At 35.3% G+C, this 20747-nt stretch overlaps 1 long non-coding RNA gene across 1 annotated transcript; it reads left to right on the top strand.

The window, feature by feature from the left end:
* The first annotated feature begins 769 nt into the window (after window positions 1–769).
* On the top strand, window positions 770–20245 carry LOC131522056 (uncharacterized). The gene is made up of 3 exons (XR_009266433.1): window positions 770–1793; window positions 19475–19630; window positions 20106–20245. It is a non-coding gene; the product is annotated as an uncharacterized LOC131522056 (long non-coding RNA).
* Window positions 20246–20747: the final 502 nt, after the last annotated feature.

Here is a 20747-nt window from a genome sequence, read left to right as displayed (position 1 = left end):
TTGATTAGCATGTAATTAACATGTTGCTAATCGTGTTTTTAGCATGATTAGCATGTAACTAGCATAATTAGCATGACGTTAGCATGTTGATAGCAGGTTCCTAGCATGATTAGCATGTTACTAGCATAATTCTGGCATGTTCTATGTGTGTGTGTATATATATATATATATATATATATACACACATACATACACTGTAAAAAATGATTCTGAGTTTTAGTCAGGTGGACAAGTAAAATTATGTCCTGTCAACTTGCAGTGTCTCACTACACAATAAGATGAGTTATAACAACCTCAGCTTGAAGGGAAATGGAAAACTTAATAACATGTTCATATAACAACAAAACATAAGTTCTATCAATTTTCTGTGTGATGTGCATGTGCCAGAAGCTCTACGTCATGTTGACGTAGTATTTTAACAAAGTTGAGACGCACCATCCGCCATTTTCTGCACAAGAAGTTGCTGATCATGCAAGAAAAGATGAAGGAGCCTGCGTTTGAACGATTACAGATGGACTTTATGGATTGCCGATAATGAAATGAATAAGTATACCCTGATTTGTGCTTTCTTTAATGTTAATTTAGGTCCGCGTTTTGATTTCAGGCAATCACATTTTGCGAACTAATCGGGAGTCACACGCACTGCCTGGCAAATTCGTGTTTATTCACTTACAGACGTTCTTGACAGTCCCTCAGACTCGAAATAAACCAATATTTCGGAGTATATGTGTTGTAAACCTATGTCTTCTAAAGTTTAGGCAACTCAGAAGTGAAGACCAGGAGACTTCGGGTTGTATCTTCAGCAGGATTCTTTTATTGAGAACACAAGCTGTCGGTAGCTGTAGTCATCGAAAATCTAAATCTAAAGCAGTGATACATTGTAGTTTATATACATTTAGGGGGCAGTGCTTAGGAGTGAAAACAAAGCACCTGGGTGACGACCTTTAAGCATGCAAATGAGGTATTCAGGTATAGAATCCTGCCCCATTTAACCACTCCTAATCTAATCAGCCTAACTGCCCAAAGATTGGGGCAGGGGCATCAAGAGCAATTACAAACAAAAGGCAAGAGTCTCCGTCGTCTGGCTCATTAGACTTACAATAAGAGAACAGGAACTGGCAGGGACCTCTTGAATCGTTCATCTGATGTCATCATCTTCACCATAAATGCTAAATACAATGTATATAACTTCTTCAGTTTGTACACTATTACATTGGAATCTAAATTAAACATTTAAATAAATTTGTAATCCCACATATGTTACGCCATTAACTATGGAAGCCCGTTCCCGCCACCTTGAGAAAAAATATAATTCTGTAAGTCATAATAATGAGATAATTATGACTTTGTTTCTCATTATATTCAGAAAATTTCTCGTGATAATGACTTAGTTTTTCATAATAATGACTTAGTTTCTCGTAATAATGAGAAACGTTCTCGAAATAATGAGAAACTTTCTCATAATAATGACTTAGTTTCTCGTAATAATAACTTAGTTTCTCGTAATAATGAGAAACTTTCTCGAAATAATGAGAAACTTTCTCGTAATTGTCACAAAGCAAGGCCAGAGACAACAGGTAAGTGACAAACAGGATGGTTTATTGAAGGGGAATTGGGAAACTGGAATGGGAGAGGCAAAAGTCAGGTGAGTGAGCAAAACTGTGTAGGATTCAGAGTGCTTAGCTGTGATCGTGCTGACGTGTTTCTTTTGTAGGTTGGTGGGGGATCTTGTAGCATGAACAACAGGATTCGTAGGAGGATCGGCTGAGAGAGTCCAAGGGAAAGTATTCCAGGTAGGTAATTCTCTGGGGAGTCCAGAGCAGTCCGTGTAGGTGAGCGGTAAGAGAGATAGTAGTATGCTTTGTGTCCAAATTTTTGATTTATTGCCCCCTCATAAAGATAAGACCCCCCACCCCTCCCACCCGCCCAAACTGGACACCTGTTTGTCCGCCCCCACCCATCTAAATGAGCATCTGTTTTTACTGTCCAGTGATCCTAAGGTATTTATGAATGTTTTGGGAACCGTGTTTTTGTGTGGGCCATTGAAGACTATTATGTGTTTAAACTTTAAATTGTGAAACTGTGTTAAACGGGATAAAGGGAAGTTTTTATTAGAGTTTTCACGCACACATATCAACAAAAACATCAAACATATCGTAAAATGAGCAACGACTTGCTAGCGTTGTTCTAACGAACTCTAACTAGTTTAAAAACGTTTTAAGTTAAATAAAAGAAGTGTACGTGTTTGTTTATTTAAAACAAACAAAACACCTTAGTTAAAACAATAGCATAACATTACAAGCTAAATAATGTCGACTCATCTTCTAAAACAAAAAGCATACTTTACAACGTTCTATCATTACAGATTAAAAGGTAGCTTTTCTCACAAGTTACAGCAAATAGCTCTGACTTATCTTACCCGTCTTCTAAAACAGAAAAAGCATCAGACACGTTCGTTATGTAAGCTACTCGTCAAAATCTTGTTACAAGTTAGGAAATAAAAGAAAGAGAAAAATAACTGCGATGTAAAATAAAAGAAAGAAAGAAAAAGAAAAGAGCAGACTCCGTCAGATAACCGCACACTAAGCGCGTCAAAACTCAGAATGCGTTTACGCCGGTGAATCCAGACCACGCCTTCCGCCACCCCTAACAGCGTGAGGAGAGACCGACGCAAAGACTTAAAAGAATTAAAGTAATGTTTTAACATTAGAACGAACGTTATTTTTAATAAATCTTTAGTATTTCTTAATTAATGAAACAATTCGGCACTCATCCTAAAGCTTTTCATTTTAAAATTAGGTTAGTCTAGTTTTGACCTTTTAAACAAACAGTAGGCCTACCTAACCCGCAGGAAATGGTGCTTATTTTATTTACTTTAGTTTAGTTATTTACTCTTCTATTTTTGTCAAGTTTAAGACTTCTGACGTGTTATATAACCCAGACTTTTTCACTTTTAAAAATTTGTTTTTAATTTTTTTCTTATAAAAATCGCCTCTAAGCCGCAGGAAAAGGTTGTCTGTCTTGTTTTATTTTATTTTAGTAGTGTAATGCCTTTATTTACTCTTGATTTTTGTCAATCTTTAAACTTTCTAGCCTGCTATAACGGTTCAAACGCATACGCGCGCATGTGAGCGGAAACCGGAATGAAAGCAAATATTTCGGACGTCTTTGGATTTTTCAGCCATAATTAGACGCCTAAACTTTTACATTATCGCACGAAATGTAAAGGGACAACGAAATGAGAACTGTGTGTCTGGACGAATGATTAACGACGCGTCCGTATCAGATCGAGAGAGTTGCTGTAAAACATCTAAAGGTGTTTCTGGAGACGCAACTCATTTGCAATCTAACGAGTTTTGGGGATCTGGCATCGTAAACTTTGGTGTAGCTGTTCATTTATCAAAGGATGTGTCCCCTTTTGAAGTTTTTATATGACACATAGCTGGTTAAGTTAAAAGTTTAGGTATAGTTTAGGAAAAACATACTCAAACATACACAAACAATCCCCTACATTTAAACATGTAAACTTTTATGATGTCTCATACAAACCTTTTAGAAATAAAAACTTTTAGCATCACACAGGGTATCTCTACAAGATGATGAAAAGCAGCATGATTAAACAACAATATAACTATTGTTTTAACAAATAAGTTAAGATTTGTAGTTTTTATATCTCTCAAACCTAACATGAACCTCTAAAGCGAGGATTAGAAGCAGTCAAACGATCCTGTGGTGAATACAGAGAATTTCTTCATGAATTAGACTGAAAATTAATTGTCATAGGTTGTTTACAACAAAAGTAATTCCTAAACAAGGTGCTACAAATCCTCACAGAATCTTTCTTTCTCACTTTAAAATTGTATTATTTACTGTGGTGTTTAAATGCAGCATATTTATTTTCAAAGTATGATGTTTTATTTTATTAAAATAAAACGATTGGTCTATATAGGTTTATTTTACTAAGAATTGATCAAATAATTGACAGAAGTAGTAATTCAAATAAACGATAAGTCCAACTTATCAACCCCGCCTGACCTGTCTGACGGTTTGTGACAAATATCTTACTGATACAGTTGTGTTAAGATATTAAGTATGTGTAAAACGTGCAAAGTTCAATATTACTGTTAAAAATAGTATAATAAAACACAAACACTGCAAAACAAACACACACACACACACACACACACACACACACACTAAAACAAACCTATACAGTTAAACATTTAGACTTGTATGATGTTTCATACGAGACGTTTACAAATAAAAACTTCACACTGGGTATCTCTACAAGATGATGAAAAGCAGTATGATTAAACAATGATATATATCTTTTGTTTTAACAAATAAGTTTTAGATCTTTCAAACCTAAATCATGATGAGGATCAGAAGTTGTCAAATTAACTTCTGATGAATGCAAGTCAGCTACAGAGATTTTCTTTATGAATTAGAGCTAAATAGACTAAAATTAGTTGTCATAAGGTAGTTTGCAACAAAAGTAATTCCTAAACAAGGTGGTGCAAATGTCTCACAGAATCTTTTTTCACAGTATAATGTTTTATTTTATTAAAATAAAAACAACTGGTCTATATAGGTTTATTTTACTAAGATGTGATCAAATAATTGACAGAGGAAATAATTCAAATAACGATAAGTCCAATTTATCAACCCCGCCTGATGTGTCTGACGGTTTGTGACAAATATCTTACTGATACAATTGTGTTAAGATGTTAAGTATGTGTAAAACATGTACAAAGTTCAATATTACTGCTAAAAATAGTTTAATAAACCACAAACACTCACATGAAAAACACACACACACACACACACACACACACACACACTAAAACAACCCCTGCAGTTAAACATTTCAACTTTTACGATGTCGTATAAATACACTTTTAGCATCACACAGGGTATCTCTACAAGATGATGGAAAACAGTATGATTAAACAATGATGTAACTTTTGTTTTAACAAATAATTTAAGGTTTTGTAGATTTTAGATCTTTTCACACCTAAAACCGTGATGAGGATCAGAAGCAGTCAAATGATCCTGTGATGAATACAGAGAATTTCTTCATGAATTAGACTAAAATTAGCTGTTGTAAGGTTGTTCGCAACAAAAGTAATTCCTAAACAAGGTGCAACAAATCCCTCACAGAATCTTTCTTTCTCACTTTAAAACGGCATTATTAACCATGCTGTTTAAATGCAACATTTATTTTTCACACTATAATGTTTTATTTAATTAAAATAAAACAATTGGCTCTTTATAGTTTTATTTCACTAAGATTTGATCAAATAATAGATATAAGCAACAATCAAATATTTGATAACTCCATCTTATCACCAAAACTGATGTGTCTTACGGTTTGTGATGACATCAGAATCAGAATCAGAACGAGCTTTATCGGTCAGGTATGTTTGCACATACGAGGAATTGTTATAGTTACAGAAGCTCCACAGTGCAACAGAAAGACAACAACAGGACAGGACACAGATAATAAAAGAATAATATACAAATAGACAATGTACAAAATAGCAAAAACACAATATATAATATAGACAAATATGTATGTACAGTTATGATATGTGCAAAATTGAAATGAAACAATAAGCGTGTGTTAAGATGCACGTTACGTATGTGTAAAATGTGTCAAGTTCAATATTACTATTAAAAATAGTTTAAAAGGGTCATTTTTAGCTTTCATATAGGATTCACAACCACACTCTGTAACAGAGACCCGCCCCCGGGGGCAGATGAAAATAGAATGTATGAAAGACTTTTCTTATTATAATAAGATATTATAATGACAGACTAACAACTTTAGATTGATTAAAACAACTGAGGTTACGCATTTCTCTTGAATATGTATACAGTAACCAGTGAGTACATGAAACATTATTGTATAAATACACATCCTTGTAAATTCAGCATGATTCTATCATATTAATCAATAAAAAAGAACAACCGGTTTGTTGGAAATAATAAAAAAATTAAAATAGTGTTGTGTTTCTAAGTTAGAATGTTTATAGTGTGTAGTAAAATCTTAACTTTAAGCTAAAGCATTTTCTTTCAAACTCTCTCACGCAAGCACATGGCTTTCCCACAAACTCCCAACAACATACATAAGTTTTGTTTTATCATCTAGAAACCCTATAATGGAGTTATGTTTTGCATTATTACAACTATAGATGCCGAAGAGGACATTAACCTGTTTAACCTGTTTAAAATGTGAACAATATCACTTAAGACTAGTTTGACAAACAAGGGTACGATCATAAAACAAGCCTGGATCCAATTTGAAACATTCTAACAACAAGTACAACCATTGCAGCAAATGTATTCAATCAATCAATCAAACTTTATTACAGACTCAAGGTCCAGATTTAAAAAAGACAGTAGACAGCATATACAACCCATAGCATCTATCACAGACATAAAGAGTTACAAAATACAGCAATACCGGTGTCTCCACAACTTTGACTGATACCGTGTAGTACTAACCCCTATATTTGATAAACCCACAATAATCTCATTTTTAGAAGCATTAAGCCGACCGATAAAACTATACATAAGATTTCGTAACAGTGTTTTAAAAGTGATTACTCTCGCACTCACAAACATTTCACTTGCACTATGACATCTAGGCCTCCGTAGTAAGATTCTCCTTGCATCATTATAAGCTACTTGCGGCTTTGTAAACTAGATGGTCTGTAGTTACGCCGCAAATGAGTATAAAGTGTTGTACAGTACGCTTTGAAAAGTGACACCTTTACCTCATCTGAACAGAAACTAAACTTACGTAAAGTATGTTCGCCTGCATATACATCATACCTTTCAATATCCTCAGCATCTGTCACGCGTTCAGTGATAAAATGTCCAAGGTATTTTACTTTCGCACACACAGTGAGACTCTTGTTAGACAACTTAAAAACTGGAAAATTTATATTATAACACCGCAGCAAGATAAAACTCTGGACGAACAACTTATCAGACGTTCTACGTATTATTACAAGTCCCTGCTTACCTAGTTTATGATGAAACTAGAAAATATAGACGTGAGCTAACGGGTGTTCAAAATACCGGTCACGTTCAATTAGACGAAGACATGCCGAGGTAGCGAACACAACGAACTCGGGAGGGTCATGAAGCAAACAGTCTAACACAACACACGTTCTCCAGAATGGTGCTGATGATGGGTTCATAATTTCACGATGAAGACCAACGGGGTATTCACCTGCAGCAGGACTGACTGACTTTTTCTTAAGATTTGATTTCAAGAACACACAACCGAATCCTAAAGCTATTTCACGAAATAACACAACAACGGGTGCACCATTTCAACATATACACGTCAAGTCTGTTTTACCATAAGTATATCGTATTCTTTTTATATATATATATTTGTTTAGGCTAAATACGTTTTAACAATTATTTTTGTTTTTACAAAGATGTTAAATTGAACACGTGTAACTAATACCTCATTCAAATGTCACGGTCTTTCAGGCCAACGAACTACAATACCCAGCATACACCTCAGACTACAAACATGGCCGTCGGGGATACATATACCAAAATGGTCATACGCGACAGATCTCTAAATCGTCGGACTTCTAATTATTCGCACGCTCAGATAACCTATATAAAAAGACACACGTCCACACTTTTTTGTGAAGAATATTAAGTTCTGTGTTGCGATGTTACAAACCCCTTTTTGTGAGCTCTGTTAGTGTCGCGAAGCCGATTCATTTCCGTGAATCGATTCTTTCCCACAGTTCGGTTCAACGAACCGATTCATCGGATCCTTACGCCATCTCGCAGTTATGTCAGTATACACTTCTTTCCTAACAACTCGGGTCGTTTTATATCAGTGAAACATACAAATAAAGTTAACAGCGTGAAGGCGTCTTTTGTTCATTTAATCTGTTTGTGGTCATGATTTCATTCACCGATCCTTCATGTCGGATACGAGTCAGACCGACCAATATTGAGTAGCCTACACGTAAACGCTGATATGTTCTACATGTCTGAAGTATAAGTGTGTAGAAAGAATAAACCGGTCTTATAAACTCATCGATTTGGCTTAACAACTTTAAAACATAATCTGCATGAACGATAAACCATACACTCTTAAAATCGATAGCACACAAAATATGTGTAAAAGGACCGATAACATAATAAAGTAATGTTTTGGTTCGTGTCTTACACAACTGCGCGTTATAACGGGTTTATTAAGTTTTAATATAAAAGATAATAGTCTGTTAACAATTTAGATGCTTTTATTATGAAATCGCACAAAGAACCGCTGAAGTACGTACTGTTATGGAATTAACTGAAACAATACTACGTGCTCATTTAACCGCTTATTTACGGTATGCTGAATATAAAACTCTTAAACAGGAACATTAAAACATTTCAAACTTGTTAAACACCGCTTCAATACATTCAATACATAAAACATTTATCAAATACTACAAAACAATAGTTAGGTAAACGACTTACAGTTGATGTCATTTTAAGCGAAAGGCGGAATGATTCACGTCTTTTTATTCTGTCCACACCAATGCTTTGACACCTGCGTTTTAGAGGTCTGTCTTTTAGGTCTGACCCAGAAAAGCGGATGTCGTAATATTTTGTTCTTCTTTTATGAAAACATGCGGCAAGAAGTTTTTACCTCATCTGCATTATACCGACACATTTTAACATGTCGTAAATTCCAATAGTTAGCAAATGCAACTGTTTATTACCGAGATAAGACACATCAGAGTTGCGTTCTATTTAACATTTTTCATCTACCTACATGTTTATCGGCGCTACTGTTCTAGGCCTCCTCACACCTTTGTGAGATATAAACCATAAAGTTTTTTCACGGCGTTACGCTTTGAACCCAGAACCGTTTCCAAGAAGTTTCCATGATTTTGTTCACTCTTTCTGTTTGAATTTGTGTACCGCGGTTTCACCATCCTTATCTTATTTTCCCAACCTAATTGTAATTGTTAGGCCTTACGCTTTGTCTCGTTAGCTCCTCTTTGTTCGCATAAGTCAATATTTCTACAATTTGGTTGATTTAATAAAATATTGCGTCTTCATTCGAGACATTTACGTTATATTATTATATCATCCCAGTTTATATCAGATATACAAGATCGTTTCTTATTAAATATTATTAAATTGATAACAACAAACAAAAAAAACTTGCTATCTGTACCGCGTAAATCGTTACATTTAAATAATTTTAAATAAAGACGTTTTTATGAAGTCAGAGAACAGAATAACGAGTTAGTTGAGTCAACCTTTTATTTCAACAATAACTGTCGAGTATACAATCATACATTGAGTGAAGAAAATGATCAAATTTACAAACAAACGGTAGTAACGACATTAAACCGGTGGTCTAGCCAGAAAAAGAAATCTCTGCAGACAAACATGTTTTGCTCAAATATAAAATCAACCAGTGATGCAACAATTTCGCACGTCATAGAATCACAATTTTTTACAGCCAACAACACGCATAGATCTGTCACGGACGTACACAGACAGAGAACCTTGTTAATGTCCATCTCATCATCACATTCAGACATCACATCCAAAATTTTTCTGGTAATTAGACAGACCGGCCCCTGCCGGTGAGAAACATGCTAGTCAAATCAGGCCATGGATATTTCAGCCTTCTTACAATTTTCATTTCGTTCTTGAGGGTTGTTTCGCTTGGTATCTTCTGTACAATCGTGATTTGGATCGCACTCCGCCACGATGATCTTACGCATCAGGTCGATCATTTGTCCTCTGTAATGTAGTTTAAACGTGGGGTCTCTGACGTCTTTTACTAAACACGTTTTCCCGCATCGCAGTCGCAGTCCAGTTGCTCATCCGCAGCATAGCCAGAACTCCGGTCACGATCCATTAGCTTTTGCACGGCGTCAGCCGACTTTTCAGAATTCAATTCTGTCCAAGAGATACATTTTGTCCCCTAACCAATATAGAGCTTTGTCGCGTTTCCTAGAATCTTGATTGACTGTTTTAATCCATGACGGCACTGTGGAATTTCGCTTTCAGTTTCAATTTCCGGTTCATGGTTCAGATCCGCCGAAGCGTTATTAGTAGAAAAATTGCAGAGCGAGTCGGGCTCAGGCGATTTGGTTTCTTGAAGCTGATTCTGTCGATCCATGTAGATAACGTTTGACAAGATCTTACAGTATCTCTGTCTGCACTTTCAAACCTGGTAGCGAAGCCGTAACTGAGTTTATCGGGTCGGTCGTCGTTGGTTTTAGCGTTCGGACCCACCCTCAACTTTGCGTGGTGCACAGGGGCGGGTTGTCATCAGGAAAGCCATAAACGCCGGTCACGCCTAAGATACTTTTTTGTTTGTTGTTATCAATTTAATAATATTTAATAAGAAACGATCTTGTATATCTGATATAAACGAGGATGATATAATAATATAACGTAAATGTCTCGAATGAAGACGCAATATTTTATTAAATCAACCAAATTCGTAGAAATATTGACTTATGCGAACAAAGAGGAGCTAACGAGACAAAGCGTAAGGCCTAACAATTACAATTAGGTTGGGAAAATAAGATAAGGATGGTGAAACCGCGGTACACAAATTCAAACAGAAAGAGTGAACAAAATCATGGAAACTTCTTGGAAACGGTTCTGGGTTCAAAGCGTAACGCCGTGAAAAAACTTTGCGGTTTATATCTCACAAAGGTGTGAGGAGGCCTAGAACAGTAGCGCCGATAAACATGTAGGTAGATGAAAAATGTTAAATAGAACGCAACTCTGATGTGTCTTATCTCGGTAATAAACAGTTGCATTTGCTAACTATTGGAATTTACGACATGTTAAAATGTGTCGGTATAATGCAGATGAGGTAAAAAACTTCTTGCCGCATGTTTTCATAAAAGAAGAACAAAATATTACGACATCCGCTTTTCTGGGTCAGACCTAAAAGACAGACCTCTAAAACGCAGGTGTCAAAGCATTGGTGTGGACAGAATAAAAAGACGTGAATCATTCCGCCTTTCGCTTAAAATGACATCAACTGTAAGTCGTTTACCTAACTATTGTTTTGTAGTATTTGATAAATGTTTTATGTATTGAATGTATTGAAGCGGGTGTTTAACAAGTTTGAAATGTTTTAATGTTCCTGTTTAAGAGTTTTATATTCAGCATACCGTAAATAAGCGGTTAAATGAGCACGTAGTATTGTTTCAGTTAATTCCATAACAGTACGTACTTCAGCGGTTCTTTGTGCGATTTCATAATAAAAGCATCTAAATTGTTAACAGACTATTATCTTTTATATTAAAACTTAATAAACCCGTTATAACGCGCAGTTGTGTAAGACACGAACCAAAACATTACTTTATTATGTTATCGGTCCTTTTACACATATTTTGTGTGCTATCGATTTTAAGAGTGTATGGTTTATCGTTCATGCAGATTATGTTTTAAAGTTGTTAAGCCAAATCGATGAGTTTATAAGACCGGTTTATTCTTTCTACACACTTATACTTCAGACATGTAGAACATATCAGCGTTTACGTGTAGGCTACTCAATATTGGTCGGTCTGACTCGTATCCGACATGAAGGATCGGTGAATGAAATCATGACCACAAACAGATTAAATGAACAAAAGACGCCTTCACGCTGTTAACTTTATTTGTATGTTTCACTGATATAAAAGCGACCCGAGTTGTTAGGAAAGAAGTGTATACTGACATAACTGCGAGATGGCGTAAGGATCCGATGAATCGGTTCGTTGAACCGAACTGTGGGAAAGAATCGATTCACGGAAATGAATCGCTTCATGACACTAACAGAGCTCACAAAAGGGGTTTGTAACATCGCAACACAGAACTTAATATTCTTCACAAAAAGTGTGGACGTGTGTCTTTTATATAGGTTATCTGAGCGTGCGAATAATTAGAAGTCCGACGATTTAGAGATCTGTCGCGTATGACCATTTTGGTATATGTATCCCCGACGGCCATGTTTGTAGTCTGAGGTGTATGCTGGGTATTGTAGTTCGTTGGCCTGAAAGACCGTGACATTTGAATGAGGTATTAGTTACACGTGTTCAATTTAACATCTTTGTAAAACAAAAATAATTGTTAAAACGTATTTAGCCTAAACAAATATATATATATAAAAGAATACGATATACTTATGGTAAAACAGACTTGACGTGTATATGTTGAAATGGTGCACCCGTTGTTGTGTTATTTCGTGAAATAGCTTTAGGATTCGGTTGTGTGTTCTTGAAATCAAATCTTAAGAAAAAGTCAGTCAGTCCTGCTGCAGGTGAATACCCCGTTGGTCTTCATCGTGAAATTATGAACCCATCATCAGCACCATTCTGGAGAACGTGTGTTGTGTTAGACTGTTTGCTTGACCCTCCCGAGTTCGTTGTGTTCGCTACCTCGGCATGTCTTCGTCTAATTGAACGTGACCGGTATTTTGAACACCCGTTAGCTCACGTCTATATTTTCTAGTTTCATCATAAACTAGGTAAGCAGGGACTTGTAATAATACGTAGAACGTCTGATAAGTTGTTCGTCCAGAGTTTTATCTTGCTGCGGTGTTATAATATAAATTTTCCAGTTTTTAAGTTGTCTAACAAGAGTCTCACTGTGTGTGCGAAAGTAAAATACCTTGGACATTTTATCACTGAACGCGTGACAGATGCTGAGGATATTGAAAGGTATGATGTATATGCAGGCGAACATACTTTACGTAAGTTTAGTTTCTGTTCAGATGAGGTAAAGGTGTCACTTTTCAAAGCGTACTGTACAACACTTTATACTCATTTGCGGCGTAACTACAGACCATCTAGTTTACAAAGCCGCAAGTAGCTTATAATGATGCAAGGAGAATCTTACTACGGAGGCCTAGATGTCATAGTGCAAGTGAAATGTTTGTGAGTGCGAGAGTAATCACTTTTAAAACACTGTTACGAAATCTTATGTATAGTTTTATCGGTCGGCTTAATGCTTCTAAAATGAGATTATTGTGGGTTTATCAAATATAGGGGTTAGTACTACACGGTATCAGTCAAAGTTGTGGAGACACCGGTATTGCTGTATTTTGTAACTCTTTATGTCTGTGATAGATGCTATGGGTTGTATATGCTGTCTACTGTCTTTTTTAAATCTGGACCTTGAGTCTGTAATAAAGTTTGATTGATTGATTGAATACATTTGCTGCAATGGTTGTACTTGTTGTTAGAATGTTTCAAATTGGATCCAGGCTTGTTTTATGATCGTACCCTTGTTTGTCAAACTAGTCTTAAGTGATATTGTTCACATTTTAAACAGGTTAAACAGGTTAATGTCCTCTTCGGCATCTATAGTTGTAATAATGCAAAACATAACTCCATTATAGGGTTTCTAGATGATAAAACAAAACTTATGTATGTTGTTGGGAGTTTGTGGGAAAGCCATGTGCTTGCGTGAGAGAGTTTGAAAGAAAATGCTTTAGCTTAAAGTTAAGATTTTACTACACACTATAAACATTCTAACTTAGAAACACAACACTATTTTAATTTTTTTATTATTTCCAACAAACCGGTTGTTCTTTTTTATTGATTAATATGATAGAATCATGCTGAATTTACAAGGATGTGTATTTATACAATAATGTTTCATGTACTCACTGGTTACTGTATACATATTCAAGAGAAATGCGTAACCTCAGTTGTTTTAATCAATCTAAAGTTGTTAGTCTGTCATTATAATATCTTATTATAATAAGAAAAGTCTTTCATACATTCTATTTTCATCTGCCCCCGGGGGCGGGTCTCTGTTACAGAGTGTGGTTGTGAATCCTATATGAAAGCTAAAAATGACCCTTTTAAACTATTTTTAATAGTAATATTGAACTTGACACATTTTACACATACGTAACGTGCATCTTAACACACGCTTATTGTTTCATTTCAATTTTGCACATATCATAACTGTACATACATATTTGTCTATATTATATATTGTGTTTTTGCTATTTTGTACATTGTCTATTTGTATATTATTCTTTTATTATCTGTGTCCTGTCCTGTTGTTGTCTTTCTGTTGCACTGTGGAGCTTCTGTAACTATAACAATTCCTCGTATGTGCAAACATACCTGACCGATAAAGCTCGTTCTGATTCTGATTCTGATGTCATCACAAACCGTAAGACACATCAGTTTTGGTGATAAGATGGAGTTATCAAATATTTGATTGTTGCTTATATCTATTATTTGATCAAATCTTAGTGAAATAAAACTATAAAGAGCCAATTGTTTTTATTTTAATTAAATAAAACATTATAGTGTGAAAAAATAAATGTTGCATTTAAACAGCATGGTTAATAATGCCGTTTTAAAGTGAGAAAGAAAGATTCTGTGAGGATTTGTTGCACCTTGTTTAGGAATTACTTTTGTTGCGAACAACCTTACAACAGCTAATTTTAGTCTAATTCATGAAGAAATTCTCTGTATTCATCACAGGATCATTTGACTGCTTCTGATCCTCATCACGGTTTTAGGTGTGAAAAGATCTAAAATCTACAAAACCTTAAATTATTTGTTAAAACAAAAGTTACATCATTGTTTAATCATACTGTTTTCCATCATCTTGTAGAGATACCCTGTGTGATGCTAAAAGTGTATTTATACGACATCGTAAAAGTTGAAATGTTTAACTGCAGGGGTTGTTTTAGTGTGTGTGTGTGTGTGTGTGTGTGTGTGTGTGTTTTTCATGTGAGTGTTTGTGGTTTATTAAACTATTTTTAGCAGTAATATTGAACTTTGTACATGTTTTACACATACTTAACATCTTAACACAATTGTATCAGTAAGATATTTGTCACAAACCGTCAGACACATCAGGCGGGGGTTGATAAATTGGACTTATCGTTTATTTGAATTATTTCCTCTGTCAATTATTTGATCACATCTTAGTAAAATAAACCTATATAGACCAGTTGTTTTTATTTTAATAAAATAAAACATTATACTGTGAAAAAAGATTCTGTGAGACATTTGCACCACCTTGTTTAGGAATTACTTTTGTTGCAAACTACCTTATGACAACTAATTTTAGTCTATTTAGCTCTAATTCATAAAGAAAATCTCTGTAGCTGACTTGCATTCATCAGAAGTTAATTTGACAACTTCTGATCCTCATCATGATTTAGGTTTGAAAGATCTAAAACTTATTTGTTAAAACAAAAGATATATATCATTGTTTAATCATACTGCTTTTCATCATCTTGTAGAGATACCCAGTGTGAAGTTTTTTATTTGTAAACGTCTCGTATGAAACATCATACAAGTCTAAATGTTTAACTGTATAGGTTTGTTTTAGTGTGTGTGTGTGTGTGTGTGTGTGTGTGTGTGTGTGTGTGTTTGTTTTGCAGTGTTTGTGTTTTATTATACTATTTTTAACAGTAATATTGAACTTTGCACGTTTTACACATACTTAATATCTTAACACAACTGTATCAGTAAGATATTTGTCACAAACCGTCAGACAGGTCAGGCGGGGGTTGATAAGTTGGACTTATCGTTTATTTGAATTACTACTTCTGTCAATTATTTGATCAATTCTTAGTAAAATAAACCTATATAGACCAATCGTTTTTATTTTAATAAAATAAAACATCATACTTTGAAAATAAATATGCTGCATTTAAACACCACAGTAAATAATACAATTTTAAAGTGAGAAAGAAAGATTCTGTGAGGGATTTGTAGCACCTTGTTTAGGAATTACTTTTGTTGTAAACAACCTATGACAATTAATTTTCAGTCTAATTCATGAAGAAATTCTCTGTATTCACCACAGGATCGTTTGACTGCTTCTAATCCTCGCTTTAGAGGTTCATGTTAGGTTTGAGAGATATAAAAACTACAAATCTTAACTTATTTGTTAAAACAATAGTTATATTGTTGTTTAATCATGCTGCTTTTCATCATCTTGTAGAGATACCCTGTGTGATGCTAAAAGTTTTTATTTCTAAAAGGTTTGTATGAGACATCATAAAAGTTTACATGTTTAAATGTAGGGGATTGTTTGTGTATGTTTGAGTATGTTTTTCCTAAACTATACCTAAACTTTTAACTTAACCAGCTATGTGTCATATAAAAACTTCAAAAGGGGACACATCCTTTGATAAATGAACAGCTACACCAAAGTTTACGATGCCAGATCCCCAAAACTCGTTAGATTGCAAATGAGTTGCGTCTCCAGAAACACCTTTAGATGTTTTACAGCAACTCTCTCGATCTGATACGGACGCGTCGTTAATCATTCGTCCAGACACACAGTTCTCATTTCGTTGTCCCCTTTACATTTCGTGCGATAATGTAAAAAGTTTAGGCGTCTAATTATGGCTGAAAAATCCAAAGACGTCCGAAATATTTGCTTTCATTCCGGTTTCCGCTCACATGCGCGTATGCGTTTGAACCGTTATAGCAGGCTAGAAAGTTTAAAGATTGACAAAAATCAAGAGTAAATAAAGGCATTACACTACTAAAATAAAATAAAACAAGACAGACAACCTTTTCCTGCGGCTTAGAGGCGATTTTTATAAGAAAAAAATAAAAAACAAATTTTTAAAAGTGAAAAAAGTCTGGGTTATATAACACGTCAGAAGTCTTAAACTTGACAAAAATAGAAGAGTAAATAACTAAACTAAAGTAAATAAAATAAGCACCATTTCCCTGCGGGTTAGGTAGGCCTACTGTTTGTTTAAAAGGTCAAAACTAGACTAACCTAATTTTAAAATGAAAAGCTTTAGGATGAGTGCCGAATTGTTTCATTAATTAAGAAATACTAAAGATTTATTAAAAATAACGTTCGTTCTAATGTTAAAACATTACTTTAATTCTTTTAAGTCTTTGCGTCGGTCTCTCCTCACGCTGTTAGGGGTGGCGGAAGGCGTGGTCTGGATTCACCGGCGTAAACGCATTCTGAGTTTTGACGCTAGTGTGCGGTTATCTGACGGAGTCTGCTCTTTTCTTTTTCTTTCTTTCTTTATTTTACATCGCAGTTATTTTTCTCTTTCTTTATTTCCTAACTTGTAACAAGATTTTGACGAGTAGCTTACATAACGAACGTGTCTGATGCTTTTCTGTTTTAGAAGACGGGTAAGATAAGTCAGAGCTATTTGCTGTAACTTGTGAGAAAAGCTACCTTTAATCTGTAATGATAGAACGTTGTAAAGTATGCTTTTTTGTTTTAGAAGATGAGTCGACATTATTTAGCTTGTAATGTTATGCTATTGTTTTAACTAAGGTGTTTTGTTTGTTTTAAATAAACAAACACGTACACTTCTTTTATTTAACTTAAAACGTTTTTAAACTAGTTAGAGTTCGTTAGAACAACGCTAGCAAGTCGTTGCTCATTTTACGTATATGTTTGATGTTTTTGTTGATATGTGTGCGTGAAAACTCTAATAAAACTTCCCTTTATCCCGTTTAACACAGTTTCACAATTTAAAGTTTAAACACATAATAGTCTTCAATGGCCCACACAAAAACACGGTTCCCAAAACATTCATAAAATACCTTAGGATCACTGGACAGTAAAACAGATGCTCATTTAGATGGTGGGGGCGGACAAACAGGTGTCCAGTTTGGGTGGGTGGGAGGGTGGGGGTCTTATCTTTATGAGGGGGCAATAAATCAAAAATTTGGACACAAAGCATACTACTATCTCTCTGCGGTAGACCGGACAATGAGAGGTTGAGATGTGTGTGAGTGTGGCTTGATTGGTGACAGCAGGTGCGGGTGATTAGTACTCAGGTGACTGTGAGCGGGTGATTGTCCTGGATGGTGACTGTGGTGATTGTGAGGAATCCCTGACAGTAATAATGAGAAACTTTCTCGAAATAATGACTTAATCCACGCTTGCGCAATGCATGAGTGACAGCATGCTAGCGACATCTGTTGGTCAAAGCCATGCAGGAACAGTCGTTAAATAACGATTTCAGATAGATTATCTGCATGTAGTCTTTTGTTAATTTGTAGCATTTACCCTACAAACAAGTCACTCTGTCAAAAATCAAACGCATTTTATGAAGAAATGAAAGCCATAGCCATTACACATATACACTTAATGAATAGATGTTCATTTCGATGATTTGATAGTTTTTTTTTAGCTGTCACTTTCATGCATCACATGCATAGGCCCACAATGTTTATACAGTAGCCATCTTGCTAGCACAAAGCGTAGTTGTTCGTTACCACGGCAACCGCTTGGTCTTCAGCGTCCCACACCGCTTCTTGCAGATGTGAATGTGAAAAATGCTTAATGTGGCTTAAAGTACAATGACTAATTCAGGATACAATATTATTGATCATGCATACAGGCAAGCATAAGCAAGGTCCAAAGTTGCACATTAATGTTTTCCTATAGAAAATGCATAAGCGTTGCTGTTTTGCATTGCATTCATATTTTGGGTCCACCTGAATGCCTGTATATACAGTTTTCATGATCGTTAAGTTGTGTACTGAATTTGGTTCAATCTGTCTTTGTACTTCAAGCCATGTTAAGCATATTTCACGTTAAGCCTTTGTCCTGCAAGAAGCGGGATGCTGAAGACACCCAGCGGTTGCCGTGGTAACAAACAACGATGCTTTGTGCTTTTGAAATGAGATGGCTATGAACATTGTGTATATGTGATGCATGAAACGGACAGCTAATAAAACTAATAAATCATCGAAATAAACATCTATAAATTAAGTTTATATGTGTAATGACTTTCATTTCTTCATAAAATACCTGGATTTCTTAACTGAAATATTAGTCTGCCCAGATAGCACACGAACGTCTGCAAGATGTCTGTTAAAGATCTCTTGACCTGTAAAGCATCTGCTGCCTACAAATGTCTGACAGACGTCTTTCAGATGTCAGTTTTACATACATTCTAAATCATCTAAAACATCTTAAAGACATCTAATAGACGTCTATTTGACATCTAAAAGGAAACGTCCTATAGACATCTTGCAGATGAGCAAACACTCCAAAAAATACGTCTTGCAGATGTAAATGCAGATGTCAAATACACGTCTCTGAGATGTGCGTGTGCTATCAGGGTGGAATGTTTGAAGCCATAACTGTCTGGCAGAGTAACTTGGTAAGTGCTACAAATTAACAAGACTACATACAGATAATGTATCTGAAATCGTTATTTAATGACAGATCATACACTTTAGATTACAGAACAAAGCAATGTTTGCGGTGTTCCTGCATGGCTTTGACCAACAGATGTCGCTAGCGTGCCTTCACTCATGCATTGGCATACGTGGATTAAGTCATTATTTCGAGAAAGTTTCTCATGATTACGAGAAACTAAGTCATTATTATGAGAAAATAAGTCATTATTATGAGAAAATAAGTCATTATTTTGAGAAAATAAGTCATTATTACGAGAAAGTTTCTCAATATTATGACTTATAGAATTATATTTTTTCTCAAGGTGGCGGAACGGGGCTTCCATAATTAACTCCAAACGTTCACTGAATCGAGACACGCTGTGCTGAGAGAGCTGATGAATACGAACAGCTGATACTGAGAATGAGTGTTCTACCGCCGAGGTTCTCGGATCTCCAGTACACTGTGAATTTGGCGAAATGTAAGTTAATAAAAAAAATAAAACGTACGCCTAAAGATACTGGTAAATGCAAATGCGGTTAGACACATCAGAGCCTGCTTTTGAAAAACGCTAATGTTAGAAACTTTTTCAAGACGAGACTATGGTGATGATTATTATTATTTCAATTAAGTTATGATTACAAATCACTTTATTTGAATGTGTTTTTTCATTAGCTGGGTACGATAGAAATGACGTCATTAAGTGAGGACGTAAAAGAACTGGTGAACCGGTTTTTTGAACCGGTTCATTGAAACGAACTGTCGAACCGGTTCGCGGAAAAGAACCGGACTTCCCATCACTACTAAAATTGTGGATCAAATGATGATAAAAAGACAAAAGTGTACATATCAGTGACTTTTTAGCGTGTTCTTAATCTGAACTCATTATCGTTAGTTTTAAGTAAGATGTTCAGTGAATATTTCTGTATGTAACGTGTATGTGTACTTGGCTGGAGTTTGACTTTTTAGCAGGATCAGTACAGTCAGTGCAAGCAGAGTGGAAGCACAACTCCATATCGATGAGGCAAGATTTGTAGATTTTCCTCGCCCAACCAACCAGCATACCCTAATCACACACTACAAGCTGAAACACTGCCATCAGGCAAGTCACTGTCCATGTCCACTCCCATGCATCTATAAAGATTGTGTTTGCACATTTAGGAGTGAACTGTCTCTGAAGAAGCATTTAACTTGTGACCATAGTCAGTGTGTTCAAGCCTCCTCAAAATTGTTTAAAGCAACATCAAATGTGAACTGTGACCTGTGTAATTTTTATTTTTACAGTTAATTAGGTCAAAGCGTTATGAGGACATTCCAGAAATCACTTCAATACTGAAGAGCTGACAAGGATGTGAGTCAATTTATTTTAAACTTGGACTCAAGTTCAAATACAATCAGCTTTGCTTATAGTTTAAGGCACAGTTTTGGGACATTCTATAACGCTTAATGTGGCCTATTGTACTATAACAGTGACATTGGAGGCCCAATTCGGTATTAATAAGTATTATTAATACTAATAACAATTGTAATATTAATAACCTTATTAATAGCATTACTATCAGTAAAGCAGATAGCCATGAAGCTTTTTCTCCCCCCAT

The sequence above is a fragment of the Onychostoma macrolepis genome, chromosome 16 (assembly GCF_012432095.1).
Source record: "Onychostoma macrolepis isolate SWU-2019 chromosome 16, ASM1243209v1, whole genome shotgun sequence".
NCBI classification, from domain to species: Eukaryota; Metazoa; Chordata; class Actinopteri; order Cypriniformes; family Cyprinidae; genus Onychostoma; species Onychostoma macrolepis.
The sequence above is the reverse complement of the archived record's forward strand: the minus strand, read 5'-3'. Positions and strand labels throughout refer to the sequence as shown.